The 18,165-nt window shown below is 40.0% G+C and overlaps 1 protein-coding gene across 4 annotated transcripts in view; it reads left to right on the top strand.

The window, feature by feature from the left end:
• Nucleotides 1-18,165, top strand: part of TAB2 (TGF-beta activated kinase 1 (MAP3K7) binding protein 2) — a 62,412-nt gene that overhangs the window by 6,183 nt on the left and 38,064 nt on the right. The window contains exon 1 of one of the 4 annotated variants that reach the window (XM_040552520.1): nt 7,898-8,037. The exons of the other annotated variants lie outside the window; for them this stretch is intronic. The gene's annotated coding sequence lies outside the window, so the exon portion shown is untranslated. Of the gene's footprint in view, nt 1-7,897; nt 8,038-18,165 lie in introns of those variants that run through there. 4 annotated transcript variants of the gene reach the window in all.

The following is an 18,165-nucleotide window of genomic DNA, read 5'->3' as shown; positions in this document are numbered from 1 at the left end:
AAGAGTAGATCTCTTTGTTCGTATCCTTTCTTCGCTTTCCCTTTCCCTTTGCAAATACATGGTATATATTTCACAATTCAGATGTTAGTGCCCTCTTGTTTGTTTGTTTTTACTACTTCGGCATTTTTTCCTCACCTGTTCTAACCGTTCTTCTCGGAAACTCATCTTCCTTCTTAAGAAAACAGTGCAGCACTTGTCATTCCCTTTTCAATTCTGTTTCCTCTTCAGAGTATCTGTTGCTGTTTGCCCTTGCTCTGGTCAGGCTCTCCTGAGAGACAAAGAAAGTGTCATGAGCTCTGTGCTTGGATTTCTTTCAATTCATTCATCTGCTTCAAATTGCTACTTTCCCTTTGTTGGACAAAACATCTTTTTTGAAAGGGAATGGTAGGTTACTTTTGTTAGAGCCTTCTTTAATCTAACAGGTTTAAGCCGGTCGTGAACAACAGTGGGAATCTCCATGAGCTCAGCATAAGTGAGCTTAAAAGGCATTTTAGGTTGATAACTACTAGTTGAATGGATTTAATGAAAGGTGCTCGTTCTGGAAGCAGTGTGTTTCACGTTTGCTTATGAAAAAGCTGCTTCAGTTTTTTAAAAAAATGGTGCCTTGTTCTCCCTTTTTAAAAAAAAAAAGTATATTTGTCAGATCTGTGGTAAATGAGTGTTTTTTTTATTTTTTTGGTCTGAGACTGTGTAGTTTAAACTGTTTTGCTGGAGTAATTGCCAATATTAGATTATTGTATTTTATTTATGCTTTGGTATTGGCTAAAGAACTTGACTTGGATTAGGCTCTATTGTGCAGAGCACTGTATAAATATTTAAGTCAGTCCCAGAAGAGTTTGCAGTCCCATGAATAATAAAATGTTTACTAAGATACATATATTGGATTAGACAAAGACGTTTAGCAAAGTGTTCATGTTAGCTTTCATTTGTTACATGCCTATTCTTAGTTTTTCAGTGATTTTAAGCAGTGCCTATCTTAAAGGAAAAAAAAAAGTTAAAATTGCCTGCATGCTGCAGCATTGTCTTCAATAGCAGTAATTCATTTAGCTGCTTTGACACAAGACTTTTAAGATTTGTCTGAATGATTCATGCAAAAGTTATGAGATTACTTAAGTCGGAACTTCACCAGCCTGTGTTTGGTGGTGGCTGCTTAGGGCAGAGGTAGGTGTATCAGAGCTGGGAATGCTGCTCCAGTTGTGACACTGGCTTGCGTTTGTGGTACTGCACTGAGGGATCCAGTCAGAATGAGAAAACTTTTGTTAAATGGGTTGAATACAAGTAGAAATTTGACAACTAACAAATTTTTAAGCAATGTAACTTATGCTGTATTTGAGTTAGGACTTAACGTGAAGGTATGTATGAAAGGGGTTGATAAAGAATTAGTTCCAGCTCTTCTACAAGAAGTATGTTTCAATCTTCCTTTCCCAGCCCTGAAGAAGTACATCACTTCTGGGGTTCCTCTTCCACAGTATCTGGTGAAAGATGAAAAAAATAAACTGTAAGCAGCAGGAGAGCAACTGTCCTTTGGATTGGGGAATTTTCTGTTTTCTCCAGCCTCTTGTTTCAAGCAGGTAATGTGTTGAGCAGCATGGTTCAGAGAAAATACCCATTATTTGTTTCTTTTTCCTCTACAAAGCGTTGAAAACCCCTGTGGTTTCCAGGCTGAAGGGAAAATATCAGTTCTCCCAGTAGTGCTTTCATACGCATACTGCAGAGGGGAAAAATATCAATATGCTAATCTATTATCTTCACGCTTTTGGTGAAAATAGGTCTTGTCGAGGCTGTGAACAATACCAACATACTTGCATTATTTTTGATGCATGCAAGTGTGAGATCCTTCCATAATGTAGTTGTATGTTTGCAGAGATTGCCAGTGCAGTGCAGTTATACAGGCAAAATGGTGGTAGAACCCCCTTCGCTGGGGTGAGTAGTCTTATTGATGTGAAATATGGCTTTCCTGCCCCCACGGGGTGCTCTAACTCTTCTCAGTATTTCTATGTAAATGAGTACTCTTAGGGTATACGTAAAGGTGCCCTTGAGGTAGCACTTTTAAAGAAAGAAAAATGTAAAAATGCAAATGGTGGTGAGCATCTGGGCCGGTCTGATAGTTTGCTGTGACTGAGAGGTGAAAATTTCTTTCCCTGGCACAAGTGGCCGGTCTTTGGTATCGGTTTCAGCTGTCTGTGAGCCAGGTCAGTCTATGAATAAGGAGTTAGAAAATGAACGAGAAAAAGTGGATTGCTATTCACCTTTCTTAGGTGGTCTCGTGGAAGGAGACTTCCTCCTTGGTGCTGGAGAGCCGCTAGATCAGTTCAGCAGTGTCCTGTAACTTCATGCTGAGGGTGATGTTTCTCGCGTCAGCAGTTCTAGCATATGGATTTGCTGTCCTTTCCCCATAGTTCACTGATGTGGTTTGTAGTTTGATCCCACAAATAACTTTTTCTGCACAGCTGAGGCAAGGAGGAAGGGATAAAGAGTTCTTTAAGCTTGTGTTGCTGATGAAGAAAGCCTCTCATGAAACTGCAGTCCTAAGAGTGGTGATAGCCAAGCAGTAAGGTCAGTTCAAGAAGTCACCTCTGCCAGCCTGTGGCCATGCTCGTGTTTACATGCTCCCTAACAGAATCACAGAAATAATGCAGATTAAAAGCTAGCCATTGGAACAAGTGGGACAGGAACTGCTTGAACTGACTTCACCAACAGAACGGGCGTGTGGGTTCTGACAGTGAAATCTTCACCAGCGGCCTGCGTGGGTGACAGATGGTAGCAGTAATTTTTCTCGAGTTATCTGGAGGTAATCAAAGAATCTCAAATGCTTTAAACAGGCATGTTTTAATTAGCTTTGAGTGGTGGTGCCTATAAGAATCATAGCAGTCTTCTCTTTCTTAGTAAGGATGGCTGGCTTTTTCTAAAGCGTTTAGTCTGGAAATGTTGCAGCCTGGTGTTGCAACGTGGTAGGATGTACAGGTCCCATTGAAGCTGGTGAAAGCGTGGCAAATGGCTAAGCCTAACTGCAGTGAGGTATGGAGGGAAAGAAGGATGGAGAGTCACTTAGAAAAGAGATGCAATGTTGTTGACACTTGAGGAAAGACCTGGTTAAAATGGGATAGCAAAACAGATGTTTTGTAAATATAGTCCTGTTTCACCAGCATACTACAGAGGAGTCTTATTTGAGCTGGGTTTGAGTTAGAGCCTTCTGTGATCTCTAATGGTTATGAGGGGAAACTGGTGAACCTATTAAATTACAGTCTGCTATTCAGCTGTACTAGTGAATGTAAAAATGTAAAACCTCAGTTGAAGATCAGTAAATTAAAATCAGTGTGTAGGTGTTCTCTTTCTTTAAGTTGCAGATTTTGGGTGGACTTTGGAACATCATAGAGTAGTTACCTATATGGCCTGTGTGTTCAGATTTCGGGCCGGCAGATACTGAACAACTTTTTGAAGCTAAAGTTTACTGTTAATGTCCACCTGCGTACAAAATGCTGTATGAACCACAAGTATTTAAGCCTTACTTAGGTGCTGAAGTTTGCCATCACCTCTTTGTTGTTTGATTTTTATTATTTTGCTTTTGATTAAATTTTTGTTGTGGACTTGAGTTTCAAGTAAATTCCCAGTGACGGAGAGTATCTGAAAGTCCAAGTACCACCTAATGGTGTTAGCAGAGTTGATGGAGCTACAGGCTTCCTTCCTGTTGAAACTGGCCAAAAGACCAGGCCAAACTGTAGCTTGTGTTTCTGCAGTGCGGAGCCAATGGCAGCTCTGCGGAATGTTTTTTCCACTCCCCATCAATGAGCAGGGAGCTTCTTGCCAACGCAAATGAGATCTTGAGACCTGCAGCCTGACTCAACATAATATAGTTCATGCTGGAAAAGAATGCTTCAGCTAAAAAAAAAAAGGCAGCGTTACGCTAGCATGAGATTTTGTTAATTTAAACAAAAACGAAAAACTCTGGTTTGGAGTTTTTAGGAGTATTACAGCAAAATAGTATTTCAGCTGTGTATGTGCGACTTCAAGCTGTTGCCTGTGTGTGATAAGGGCAAGTCATCACCTTACGCTGTCGTGTCAGTGAATGTTGCAGAATGTGTGCAGCGGCTTCTCAGGCCGTCAAAATTCACTGGTTTCAGAAGCACGTTCTCATTTCATATTTCATAGTTGCACCTCGTGTTCCTGACTTTTTAGTTTTGTTTTCTGATGTAAATGCATCAACTAGCAAAGGTTTGAAATTGATTTAGTAGGAGCCTGGCAGCATGGCTTTGTGCACCTTCTGAATTCAAGAATTTGTTGTCGCTACCTCACTTCTGAATCTGTAACTGTATGCAATTAGAAGGAATAATACTTATCTTGCTATTCATCTATGGGGAAAAAATGCACTTTTATCACAAAATTAAAGTTCAGAGGTTTTCTTCATACCTTTCTTCTTGCCAGCTCTTGTGAAAAGTCCGCATCTGTGTTTCTAAATTATCCCTGCCTGTAGCCCACAGCTTAGTATTTTTGCAGGACAAATATTAGAAAATTGGAATGGGTGAAAAATTGAATTCTCCTCAAATACAAAGCTAAGTATAATAGTAACAAATCCTTTACCACTCTGTCTGCATTTGTTAATCTCATCTTTCAGAAGTTGGTCTAGCTCTATTAGCAGGCTTCTTATCTTTGTTACAAATGAAATAAATATATTGTTACTTTTGTGTTGTGAATAGCTATCCATACAGCCTTAGTTTTTTTCCCCCATGCAGTTGTTTAATATATCTTTATAAAATGGGATCTTGGCGCTCTAGTTTCCTGAAAGCACCTGGTATCTGATTGTATCTGTGGTCAGAAGAATACACTTAGGCACCGCAGCTTAATAGATTGGAAGTTCTTACTTGTGTGCGCTTTGATATTTTCAGTGTTTAACTCGGTTGTAAAGAGATGTAGCTAATTTCTTGGTTAAGGGCTACACGGTGGTATATCTAGAAAACAACAACATCAAATCTGAGTGGGAGAATAAGTGGTTAATAAAGGGAGTGGGAAATTCATTTTCAGAATTATTGACAAGTTAATAACATAACACTTAAATAATCTGTTAAACGTTATTTTTTTCCACTTTTGGCAGATGTTAATATGTACAAAAATCGGTTTTATAATTAAAAATGTTGGTTAGATTTCATAGTTTAATAGTACATGTTTGTCAGTTTCAGGAAGCAGCTCTTCTTTTATTTTTGCTGCTAGATGATAGTGTAATCTTGATTTCTGGCTTCTTAAATAAGGGTTTATCTCTATGCTTTCCCTCAGCCCCATGTCCCCTGTTTTGGTTTGTGGGTTTTTTCAGTCGTTTGGTGTTTTATCTTTTTTTGTTGAGGGGGTAATCTTTAAATCTTGCCTGTGTTGCAGCAGTTTTTCTTCACGTACAGCATGACAAAGTGGAGGACTTTAAAAGGTTAGAAGCTCTTTTCTTGCCCTGCACCAAGGCATCTTTTCTATTCTTTCTTCTATTACTTACCGTCCTTTTCCAGAGCAGGGTATTTTCATCTGTTTTTCTTGTTGGTCTGTATCTGGTGTCAGGACCTTTTGTGAGTAGGTGCTGTTGAAGGTAGAAAAAAGTGGAAGGTGGGTTAATTTGTGAAAGGATCGGTGGCCATCTGTTAAGTTGTAGCAGCAGGGAAACAATACCTATTGGGAGGCCTCGAATACTGGAGGCATTTCTGCTCTTCCCAACATACGTTTCCTCATCCCTTGTTAATCTCCCCTTCCCAAATCCTGTACGCAATGAGGTACAGAAAAAAAATCATTGTTGTTAGTCCCTTACATAGCAGGAAGCACAGTGATCACACCTTTCTTTTAGAGATGCTTGGAGAAAAAGTGGCGTCTTTCTCTTCTTTGAAGAAAATTTGTAGTGAAGCATGGGAAGTGCTTGGGGCAGAGGGGCTAGTTTTAAAGTGATGTATTATCAGTTCCTGGGTAGGAGATCTGTATTTAATTCTCTAAAGAAGGTAAATATGGAAAAGTAAGTGGGTGCTAGAGGTACAACTGTTTAGAGATGTCTGTTGCCTTTACCTTTTTGTGCGTAAAATATGCTCCCTGAAGAAATGCAACAGGAAAGATTAGTTGTGTTGGCACAGACATGAATATTTCTATTTGATGTTTCCTTGCTAGTGACTGTTATCTCATCTTGTATAAGATTGGGTTTTGTTTTTTTTGTCATTGTTCCCTGCGCGTCCCCCTCCCCCCCCCCCCCCCATGTTAATGGGGTTTTGATAGTTTTTGACCAACTCCTAAGAAATTGGCAGAAAAGAAGTGGAAAATAAGAGCTTCCTCCGAAGTGGTGCAATGGGGTCCTTGGTTTTGTCCTTCTATGTGTTAGCTTGGGAACTAACAGAGGAGAAAGTGAAAACAATTTGCAGTTTTGATGACCACCTTTCTGTCCTTCTCTCCCCTTGTCCCTGGCAGCTGTTCTGTGAAAGAAGTCTTCTGCTACCTGAGGACCTGCTGCCAGCGTAGTCGTGCAGGTGAAGCTGGCCGTGCATGAATACAGCTTGAGCTCTGTTAGCCCAGAGCTGCGGCAGCCTGGCTGTAGGCCTTTTCCTGGTATAAGCTCCCTTCCTACCCAAGGGCTTTAATTCCTCTCCTAGGGAGGAGGAGAGACGGAAGAGTGGACCCGTGTGTCTGTACTTTTCTTTGTGGTGCCGTGTTTAATAGCTGAAGAGCTTTCTTCCCTACCCCTTGGAGCTTCCCTCTTGAAGGTGTCATGCCAGTCTTCGTGAGGCTTCTCCACCTGCTTCTGCTTTCTGTGCTGTCTTCTAACACAGCAGTTAAGACACAGCCAGTCTTGTGTAGCTGTACTAGATGTCTTACTTCCTAAATGCTTGTTCTAGTGGTAAGGCAATGTAAAATCAGAGAAGTCTCTTCTAGTGTTGAGTACAACACTATACAATGCTTACAGAGGGCTTTTTCTCCCTCCTCCAAGATTACCCTCAGGAAAACCAAAGGGTGTGATTTATAGATCCGAGTTGGCTCAGCCCCTTTCCCTGCGTTGGCACTGGCATTTGTCTGAATCAAAGCTAATCTAGCAGAAAATTAACCCTACTTTTTTTTCCCTCTGGTTTTGCTCCCTGAACTGGCTTGCTGCAGGATCAGATGCGTGCCAGCGTTGGCTCAGATCACAGGAGGGAGAGGGGATACGCTTGCTTGGGAGCAGGGGGAATGACGGTAGCAATACTGAGTTGTTTTGGAGCTGTGTTCTTAGGAGTGGCTGGAGTATCTAGCCTTCCTGTCACTGAAACATCACGAGAAAATGGTGGATTAGTCAGGGACTTGGCTGGTTTATTAAGATGCAGAAAGTAATTTGCTGAAGTCTGGCTTTCAGTAAGTTTCTACACAAATGCTGCATTTCCAAGTGACGCTTCTCCCATCAACTAAAGAAATGACTTAGTTTTGTAAAGAGGGAAAAAGAAAACGGAGGAGAAAACATTCAACCAACCATAGCAGCCCGGAAGTAAAAATGTTTGTGAGGTTATCCTTTGTACTCCTTGACCGGGAGAGAATGGTGTAAGGGGTTGTTGGGAAAAGAAACCTCCAAGTCCGTGGAAGAAACCAAGATGATGCTCAAGGTGGGTCTCTAGGGTCAATGAGAAGGGAGCAGAAGTTGCTTAGTTATCTGATTCCATGCCCACTGGTGCAGTTGTTTCAGACCTTTCCTTCTGCATGCGTCTATTTCTGTGGGAAACAGGGCATGGGACATTCTTGTTGATACCAAAGTGTCCTACGATGATCACACGTTTTACTCTTCTTACTATTCAGTAGTGATAAATGATACTGTCACTTATTACGAAAGGTGGAAGTGTTTTGAAAATGTACTTACAAGCAGTGGGTGGATTTTTTTTCCTTGCTCATTAGCCTCCTTCTGCCTACCCACCTCTCAGCTGATCAAATCACTATGGAAAGGGAGTTAACCGTGAGAGACTTCACCACTGTGGAGCCTGCAGGACAAGGTATCGCTGGTCATGCCTGAAGAGAGCGAGAGAATTGTTTAGATACTGCCTGGAAGCCTATAAGCCTAGCAAGGTAACGTCAAGCATTTTTCTGTAGTAATGGCAGTCTTTTTCTCAGGAAAGTATGGGTAAAATAAAGGACAGCAAAGCACAAAACTGAAGATGTGTTCTATTATTAGATCTTCGGGCTTAACTCTTAATAACTCTTAATCTTACGTTTCATTATTACATTATATCTAAGTCTGCTGTTCTGAAAATATATGTCTTTGAGTAAATGCATGAAAACTTTCTCCAAATGCTTAAAATAACCAAGAATGTTTGCTCTCATTAGAGCAATTCTGCTTTCACTTAACTGTAATAAGAGAAACGTAGAATTGATTACTTTAGCTAGTCATCCTTAAACTTTAAAAAACACTTCCTACGTTAAGAAAAAAAGCACTTTACGTTTTGAAAAGAAATATTTTTAAATATTTTTCACTGATTTCTGCTCTTCTGTTTGATAGGGCATTAGTCTGTAATATAATTATTTCGTACAGTATACTTTAATAGATACGTGAAGCACTTTATACTGACAATGTTTATTTTCTGTTTTGAAGAAATGGTGTTTTCTGTGATGGAGCATTTTAACTGAAGCTCTTTTCAAGTAGTAAGAAATATGCTGCTTGTGAAAGGTGTGAAGGAAGGAGAGTGCTTTCCTTGAAAAGCTGGAGATTCTAATTTCGAGCCCAGGGCAAATGAGTTTTTGCTCTAGGTTTGAACTGCTCGTTTAATTTCTTCTTCTTTAAGAAATTAGATTCAGATCTCATGACAGTTCTGAATCCAGGTTCTTCCTTCACTTTTTAAATGAGGGAAAGGAATTGGTTTTTTATCATCAATATCTTTTTAAAAAAGAAGCCTAGGATTACAGATCTTTGTAAGAGAGAACTTTTTTAATTTCTTCCCTTTATCTTTAGCAGTTAGGGGCAGTGATGCTCTAAATATCTGTTCTGTTAAGGGATTGCGATGATAGTTTTCAGATATTTCCTATATAACTAGATAAATATGTTGATAACAAATTATTTGGTTTTTCCATACATGTTTGTTTTTACCTTTAATGTCATTCATGTCGAACAGATACCTGCTTTTGTTGGTATTTGAGCAAATGGCAAGTAGGGACATCAGGCTTTGTGACCAGGGGTGCTGGGAAGGTCTTCTCTGATAATCTGTTCTGAGCTCCGGCCTCTTCTTTTCTCGGTTATGATCATGTTCACTTTTTTTTTTAGTTTTCTTTTTGTATCTCAGTCACCTCTTTCCTGAGCTGAGAGAATAAAATGTAGTATGTTGTAGGCTGCTGGAATTAAAGTACGAGAGACCAGGTTTTGGGTCTTAAAGTCATTCTGATGTCTTATGTTTTGATGTAGATAAGAGTTTTAGCAGAGAAGCCAGTAAAATTATCCTTCAAGAGCAGATGCAGTTTCCGAGGAGAACTGGATCAACAAGTCATGTAGGCACACAGAAGAACTGTCTGTATGGAGGACTGTGTTTGTAAGTAGTACTGTTCCAGGCTGACAACAGGAACTTCCAGGCACTATGCAGATTTCATCGCTCTTGTTAGTGGCTGTTTCTGAGGGCCTTTCTCCTCTGTTCGTTTTTTTGGGTATCCTACAAGGGAATATGTACTTTAATCTTTCTGCACGCATTTTTTAACCTTTTCCTCCAGCCTATAGTGACAGCTCTATTTCAGAGTACATCTGTAGCTGGTTTTGCTTTGCTGATTGCAGCAAGTGGAACTTGTTGAAATCTGTGAAGATCTGAAAGTGAAATTTCTACTTGTGGTTACTGTTTAGTAGATGAGTGAGTGGAGAAAAAGGGATGTAGGGTAATTGAAGTGTTGGTTTCTGAATATGTTTATTCTGTGATTATTCTCAGTGTATTCTTGCTCACTAGTAGGATATGTGTGAAGAGATGACAGGAACAAGTAGCAAAGGAAACAGAGCCAAGTCGAGTTGTTTCTCGGTGATTTGCACAATGCTTGGTGTTCATGGAGGTTTGGCTCCTGAAGTCAGATAACCACCTCAGAATCTGATTGTTCTTAAAACACAAAATTCTGTCTTTCCAGGCAAAAGAGCAAAGTCTGCTCATATAATTCAAGGTTATAAATTTGGATTGAGGTGTTTTTTTGGTTATAAGAATCAGAAGATGCTGAAGGTCTTTCTTTTTTTAATCTTTGGAATGGTTGCAGTCTGGGTGACAGAAATGAAAGGGAAAAGCAAAAGAGAAATTAGGACAGGGCAGCTAGAGTAAGACAGGTTCCTTCCCTTCCAAGTCTTCGTCTGACAAAATTGTCAGAATAGGTAGACTAATGTTACGGCTGAATGTAAAACTGAAAGTCTGAGTTCTCAACTGCTTCTAGAGTGGTTTTACTCTCTTCCTTTCATGCTGTCAGGCAGAGGCTGTGTGGAGCCTAGGCTCTTGCTGTATACCGTAGAATTTCTCAAAACTTTGACTCTTATGCTTTATCCGCTCCATTAAAGAGCGTAACTGCTGCTTGTTTTGAATGAGAGAGAAGAAGGAATGATACTGATGAGAATTTCTTCACTCTCTTTCTTGTCTGAAGCTTTTCGGAAAAGCAAGGCTCATTTCTGTTTTCACAGCAATCGGGTTTTTTTTTTTGCTACAGTTTCATACTTTTAAATCTGAAATTGCAAACGCTTCTGGTCAGCTTCATTCTGGTGATGACTTTGGATTAACTGTAATTTGTAAAGTTGTAGTTGTAAAATTACAATTGTGCAACCATCTAGGTGAAAAATTATTATTCCGAAGGGTTTTCATAACTGAGCGGTAAAATACCAATCTAAGCAGAAGTGTCATGGTCGCGTTTCTGGTGCCATGCTTGAGACTGCTCTTGCTGTAAATTACCATCTAACCATACAATTCAGATTACTTTATGCTTTGTACTTGCTTCTTGATGTGGATATTTATTTATTTTTCCCCCATGCTGGGGTAGAACTATTCTGTGGATGTGTTCATGGAATATCTAGCGTTTGGGCCAACTTGATCTCAGTGTCTTCATCTTAGGTTCACCTGCAACTTTAGGGGATTTAATTCAGGTTTTGGGAAGATTAATGGAACTACGAATCACAGAGTGGTTGAGGTTGGAAGGGTCCTCTAGAGGTCATCTGGTCCAACCTCCTACTCAAGCAGGGCCACCTACAACCGGTTGCCCGGGACCACTTTCCAGGCAGCTTTTGAAGATTTCCAAGGAGGGAGACCCCACGGCCTCTCTGGGCAACCTGTGCCAGTGCTCAGCCACCAGCACAGCGCAGCAGTGCTTCCTGATGCTCAGAGGGAACCTCCTGCGTTCCAGTTTATGCCCATTGCCTCTTCCCTGGCTCTGGGCACCACAGAAAAGAGCCTGGCTCCGTCCTCTTTGCACCCTGCCGTCACGTATTTATGTACACTGATGAGATCCCTGCCAAGCCCCCTCTTCTCCGGGCTGAGCAGTCCCAGTTCTCGCAGCCTTCCTTGCAGGAGAGGTGCCCCAGTCCCTTCATTATCCCTGCAGACCTACGTTGGGCTCTTCCCAGTATGCCCATGCCTCCCTTGTGCTGGGGTCCCAGAACTGGACGCAGAACTCCAGGTGTGGCCTCCCCAGCGCTGTGTGGAGGGGAAGGATCACCTCTCCATCTGCTGGCCATACTTTGCCTGATGCAGCTGGGAATGCTGTTAGCCATTAGCTGCCTTTGTGCAGGGGCGCCCTGCTGATGATGCGTGTTCAACTTGGTGTCCACCAGGACTCCTGGGTACTTTTCTGCAAAGCTGTTTTCATGCTGGGTGGCCCCCAGCATGTACAAGTGCCTGAGGTTGTTTCTCCCCAGATACAGGACTTTTCCTCGTTGAAATTTATGGGTTTGTTTTCAGCCCGCTACTCCAACCTGCTGTCCCTGTGGATGGCAGCAGGAGCCTCAGGTGAATCTGCCACTTCCCCCCAGGTTTGTGTCATTTGCAAACTTACGAGGATGTTGAACAGGACATCTTAATCAAAAATGATGCAAAACCAAGAATTACAAAAGGTGCCAAAAGTCAGTTAAATGTTTGTTTTTAAAGGCTTAAGTGTCTTTAAGTGTGTATATATAAAAGCAGTAAGCTTGAGAAACCAACTTTGTTCACAGTTTATTTAAGCAGAAATGGTATGGTAAGATACTTGTTGAAGATAGCAGTAGAAGTGGTCACTTCATTTATAACTAGCAACATGTTATTTGACTGCTAACTCTAGTGGTCTGTGACTTTTCCTGTGCATATGATCAGAAATGAGTGTCAACCTAACAGTTCCCTCCTTTTAACAAGGGAAATGCATTCCCAACCTGTGCTCTCCCCCTACATGTGTGCTTGTATTGTGACACTTCCTAGTCCCTTTTCTAGACAGTTAAATTTCCTAGACACTGATAGAGCCCACGCCAAAGAACAGCTTTCTGCTCTACTAGCAAATGCAATTGCCTCTCTAAAGCATCCTGTGAGTGGGCAAACCAGAGAAAAGGTGGCGTGGAAGAGAAAGAAGATGATCTCTTCCGATAGGTGGCAGCAGCAACCTGTTGAACTGGGTTGAATTGTCTGGGACAGGTGTGTGATAAACAGATGAAGAAACTTCACTTAGGATAATTTGTTGGCTTTTAATGAATGATGTACTGTTAAACAATGTGTAACAAAACTCTGCCTACAAACCTGTTGTGATGCAGGACACTGAACCTGACGACATTTAGCAAAAGAGCTCTGTAAAGGTATTTGGGAAGGAATCCCTGCAAGTGACAGTGAGCTGTTTGCTCAACTCCTCGTATGATCTTCTGAGAAGGCGTATAAATTTATGTGCATCTAGGTCACCATAATAAGGTGGTAGGACTTACATAAGAGGAAATGCCCATTTTTAGATGGTGTGTGTGCATAAACAGATAACACTTGTGTTGAGTATTTGGCCACATCAAAATTCATGATTATTATCTGATCTGCTGCCGAACAAGATCGGTTGCACATGATCCATCTTGAGGAATTGCCACTGCCCAGTGACGAAGAGAAAGTGCAATCTTTTTCTGGCAATTACTGATTTCAAATAATTTTTGTAACACTAATTTTGGTATACCTGTCTTGAAATTCTACATTGTAGTTTGAATTAAATTTGATTATAAACATCTGAACTTAACAGGTGAAAAAATGCATTGATTCCCTGATTCTCTGAGTAGATAGCATTAAAGTATCCCATGAATGCTGTGACACAAATTCAGTGAGAGAAGTCATAAAAGCCTGACTTGGCTGTTTGAATTCTCAAACTGAAAATGCATCAATGTTGTTTGAAAAGGCACGTTTATAGGATCATAGAAGCATTTAGGTTGGAAAAGACCTCTAAGATCATCTAGTCCAACCTTTAACCTAGCACTGCCAAGTCTACCATTAAACCATGTCACTAAGCTTTCTTTAATTTGAGTGAATAATTTTTGTGAGAGGTGTTGGGAAACTTGCCTGAGTGTGTGAAGCGTGTGCGTGAATAAGATAGGAACGACTGTTCCCAAAAATCTGTATTTTTTTCTTTTAAACAAAAGCAAGCGTTTGCTTTCAGGTATTAACTGCAATCCTTTCAAAAATCTGTGTGCTGTAAACAGGAGGAGGAAAAAGAGCTCCTGCCAGGGATGCTCCTTTTGGATGTGGTTGAGACACGGGCATGTGTTCACTGTGACTCGCATGCTGTGCTAACATGATATAAAGCTGCTTCTGTCTAGAAGACTTCTTCATACATTGGTGAACCTGAGTAGGTTGTCTTCCAGGCTGTCCCCCAGAGTTGAAATCGTCTCAGTGGTGCACAGCCAGCAGGGATTCATACCTTGTTGTTGTGGCCTTGAGTTTGTCCAGTAGCTCCTTTGGACTGCAAAACTTGAGAAATGATGCAGATTACTAAAAGAAAGACTTGTCCTACTGTTACTGAAGGTAAAGCCTTAATGAGGGGATAAGGTATAGCCCTTATTGTAAACAGGGTACCTAATATTGAAAGAATAATTGGGTTATTTTTAGTCTTCCTGTTACTTTATTTATAGCACAAAACTGTGCTTACATGTAAAGGTCCTGGAAATTGATGTTATTGTCTTAGCTTACAGCTGATTTTCCTCTTTTGTTGTGATTTGTTGTTTTTGACTTCTATTTTTGAAAAATTATAGCTTCCATGAGAATTCCCAACCCCCTAAACAGTATTTCCTGAAAAGTAGGTGGAAGCCTCCTGCCATTTTTTTATACGTTTGTGAGGTGGTATTCTTCTCCTTTGGATAATGTTTGGATAATGCGCTTACTCAGGGAACGCCAAAACATTTGAAGACCAAGAATGTAGTTTTCATGAGCATTTCTTTCCATGTCAACACTGGCGTGAGCTGCCCTGACCTTAGCTGCTTATTCCTGCCTTGCCCCTCCGTTGCACTAGGGTAACTGTTGCAGGTGGCTGTGCAGCAAAGCAGATTGTGGAATTTACCATCAGAAAAATATTATTTTTAGCCTGGATCGATTCCCTGACCGGTCTCACTGCTCAGCTGCACAAACAGTTGTGCCAGCACAGCTGAGGGGTGAGGACTGCTTAAGCTGGTACTGCAGGGGAAAAAAGTGCTTGTGAAACTACAGCCTATGGCTTTATCTGTGTTTCCTAGCTGTTTGTCTAGTACAGTTAGACTACATCGGCAAAATACTCCTCATACAGATGCAGCTTTCATCGGTACGGTTTATTTTGATTGTGGCATGGAGAAAAGGATAATTGTGCTTTTTTGCTTTTTTTCTCATTCTTCTATGTTGTCAAACTATGTATACAGCACTTCAGAAAATGTCAATTCTGTTGAATGTGCGTCATGTGAACTGATTTGAGCTACTGTGGATTTTCAGAAGATGACAGAACTAAGTCAAGGCTTAGGTTTTTTATTTGCTTCTCTGTGTTGCCTACTTGGAATACATCTAACATTGAAATAGTTGCTTCCGTCTTTGACTGCATTGTTACTTTTCCAGATGATGAAAGATTAGTAACAATCCTTATTTTTGAAGGTAAGGGGAACAGAAAATCTTAAAAGAAATGAGTGTTGCAGTTCTTGAGTAGATACGATAAGAATCTCAAACCTCTGAAGGAGAGGTTTGAGATTTCAGGAGATAACAGGGGTTTTCTTAAGAATTAAGTTGTTGTCACTAAGCATTTACAAAGGTGGCTATATAGTTGCTGGCTTCTTTCAACCATATTTGACTAATTGTGTAATAAATTAGCTTGTTATCCTGTAAATACAGTATTTCATCTGTTTTATTCTCTTAAGTTGATAAATATTTAAGCTCACATGTGGTTGTAACACAGTTTTATTGATCTTATTTGGTAATTAGTTTTTGGAATGCTTTCTGCCCAATTTTGTTTCCAGTTATTGGTATGGAATAGGCTCTAATACTTATGACAGTGAGAAATCTTAGTTTTTGAAACAAACTATTATTCTAAATACTTCTATAAAATGTTAATTATAATCACGTTATGTTAAAATTGAACAATTTCTTTTTACAAATCAATTGGGAAATATAAGTTAGTATTATAGTAGAAATCTGTGCTTTGCATATTCCTTTAAGAGTTTATTATCCTATGGCAGCAACTGGAAAGAGCTTTTTCTAATTATGCAAAGTTTAAGGTTTCGTTAAAATGGAGGGGAAAAAAGCAGCTTCTAACCTTCTACATTTTGTGGCTTGGAGAGGAAATACAAATCTGTTCTTTGTAGGCAGTGTTTTTGCTGATTCTTTGTAGCTTTCCTAAGCACTGAAGCAAAATTTTAATATGTGGGTAAGCTTACTGATCTGCACAAGAGTGAAATTGCTAAAATCACTGATATTTGAGAAAGTTATGCAATAGTTCAAAAGCTATAAAGAAAACTCAAGCAGAATTTCTTTTGAAGTTGGAAAAAAGGCATCTTGAATCTATAATAATGTTTCTAAATTCCAGTGTTGTTTGGAAGAGAGTCGTCTTTATAGAGTTTTAACAGTTAATAAGAACTGGCTTTTGTCTCTCTTCTGTTATAAATTAATAGACTGTTCTGCTTATTAATTTCAGTATTAATCCAAGCCTAGAAGCATTTCGTAGTTCTTCATTCTAAATTTATATAACTGAAATGGCTTTATTCACGATAGATTTTTGTTGTTCTTGAGTACGTTGCCTTGTTTTGCTCCCGAAAGGTGTGGGTCTGCAGCTTGCCTCTCAGGTTGGTGGTGTTACTGGCATTTATTTTTGATTTGGCTGGAGCAATCGATCCTGTTGTGACTCACTGATGGTAAAAAAGGGCTTGAATTTACTGTAACTGAAACAGTGAAACAAGTGTGAGTATTTCAGAATGTGTTTTAATATTGTTGAATTGAATGTCTTTAGGTCTGTTAATTTTGTTATTTGTGATAAGTTGTGTTGCGTTAGGATAAATCCAGTGGATTCTGTGGAAGGCTTGCTTTGCATTTCACTTGCTTCCTTGAATGCTGCCTGTGGCCACTGTCACTAAGCCTCTATTTTAGGGAATAAAATCAGTCGTGTTTTAAACCTATATAGCTCTAGCTCTCATTGACGCAAACGGGTGCAGTGTGGTCAAAATTCATGCTGCAATGCCTTGAAAATTTCTCCAGATGTGATTTTCTCCCTTACTGTTAACTCAGCTAATGTGCAGGAGTTGCTGCTTCCTGCTATTTATGGAATCTTATTTCAAGCTAATTTAAAAAATAAATAAAAAGGAAAGAAAGAATCAAGCAGCTGTATTGGTCCCCGGTGGCTCCCAATAAAACGGTTAAGAAGTCTTGGTCAGTATCATTAATGCCCTTGTATAATAAGGGAGGGTGAGAACCCTGATCATCTGCAGACTGGGCAAGATTTCAGAGGTGCCTTGAATTTTCTGCTGTTTGATTCCCTCTCGGACCTAATCATTAGGACTGTTACTACTTTTAAAAGCGTGCAGTGTACCCTGACGGTATCGGAACGAGGAGGAGGTGACATTTCCATTGATTCCACACGTGGACAGGGCGCTGTTTTTTGCTGCTGAACATAGCTGTAAGAGTAAGGTAGAAAACCATCAAAGCTCAAAGGAAATAGATTCTTCCAATTTTGCTTCATAGGCTTTTGCTCTGAGGATTTCTCATGTGATGACCAAAAGCGATTGCGTGTCTATTTGTTTCAAGACTAATCAGTAGGCTTTCTGGAGTCTGTAGGATAAGAGGAAGCCACAGCATTTCAAAATGTTTTTAATCGTTTTTTTCCACATAAGGAATTAACTATACCACCTCATTTAAAATAACCAACTATTCATTTGCAACATGGTGGTAACTTTTATTTCACGGAAAGTATAGCAGTTTCCATTCCTTATTGGAAAGAAGCTGCTTTTCAAGGCGGTCAGGGGCTGGGGGGTGAAGTTAAAAAGCCCATCTGAAACTGTTTTGTCTTTTCTTAGTTTCAGCTGGTGCCAGTAACAACTCCTAGTAGCCCTTTTGATACCTAAATGTTCCTTCTCTTATGAGGTTTACTGTTCTCTTAACTAATAGATGGCCATCCTGCCTTTATTCACAAAGGCAGAGCAAGATCAGCTGGCTGCTATGACCTGGGAAGTTGTGGCTCCCACGCTGATGGTCTTGATAGTTTCTCTGAACTTAAATATATGACATTGAAAAAAGGTTTTTCCACTGTCTATACTGGCATCTAAAACTTTCCTACTGTGAAAAACATTGTTAGAAATGGCTTTGATTTTTGGCATTAAGAAGTTCAGCATTTTTTAAATTTGAATTTCAAATATTTAAATGGGTTCTCTGTGATGTCTACAGAGGACATTTGTCTGGGCTAGAAAGAAATCGGTCTTATTCAAATGGAACTAAATTCCACTGAAACATGCCATGCCAATGGAGAGGGATCTAAAAGGTCTTGGGAGAAAAAAATAGTTGGGGTTCACATAAGTTACTTATTAAGGATCTGCATACAGCTCAACAGTAGCAGATAAATACTTGGCACAGAGGTTTGGATTGAATCTGGGCACAGTGTCACAAAACACACCCAGGCCCATAACTTTTCCTATAGCTCTTCCCCATAGTATACTCAGTCCCACAACTTTCATTTTTGTGTGTTTATTCCCATTTCAGGTTCTGAAGTATGCAACTGTGAAACTGAAAGCTTTTCTCCAGGTTCTGCAGGTTGTCTGTGTGTTCCCAAAATAAT

This window comes from Cygnus olor, chromosome 3, assembly GCF_009769625.2.
Source record: "Cygnus olor isolate bCygOlo1 chromosome 3, bCygOlo1.pri.v2, whole genome shotgun sequence".
Taxonomy (NCBI): domain Eukaryota; kingdom Metazoa; phylum Chordata; class Aves; order Anseriformes; family Anatidae; genus Cygnus; species Cygnus olor.
Note: the sequence above shows the minus strand (reverse complement) of the source record. Positions and strands in the feature narration are given on the sequence as shown.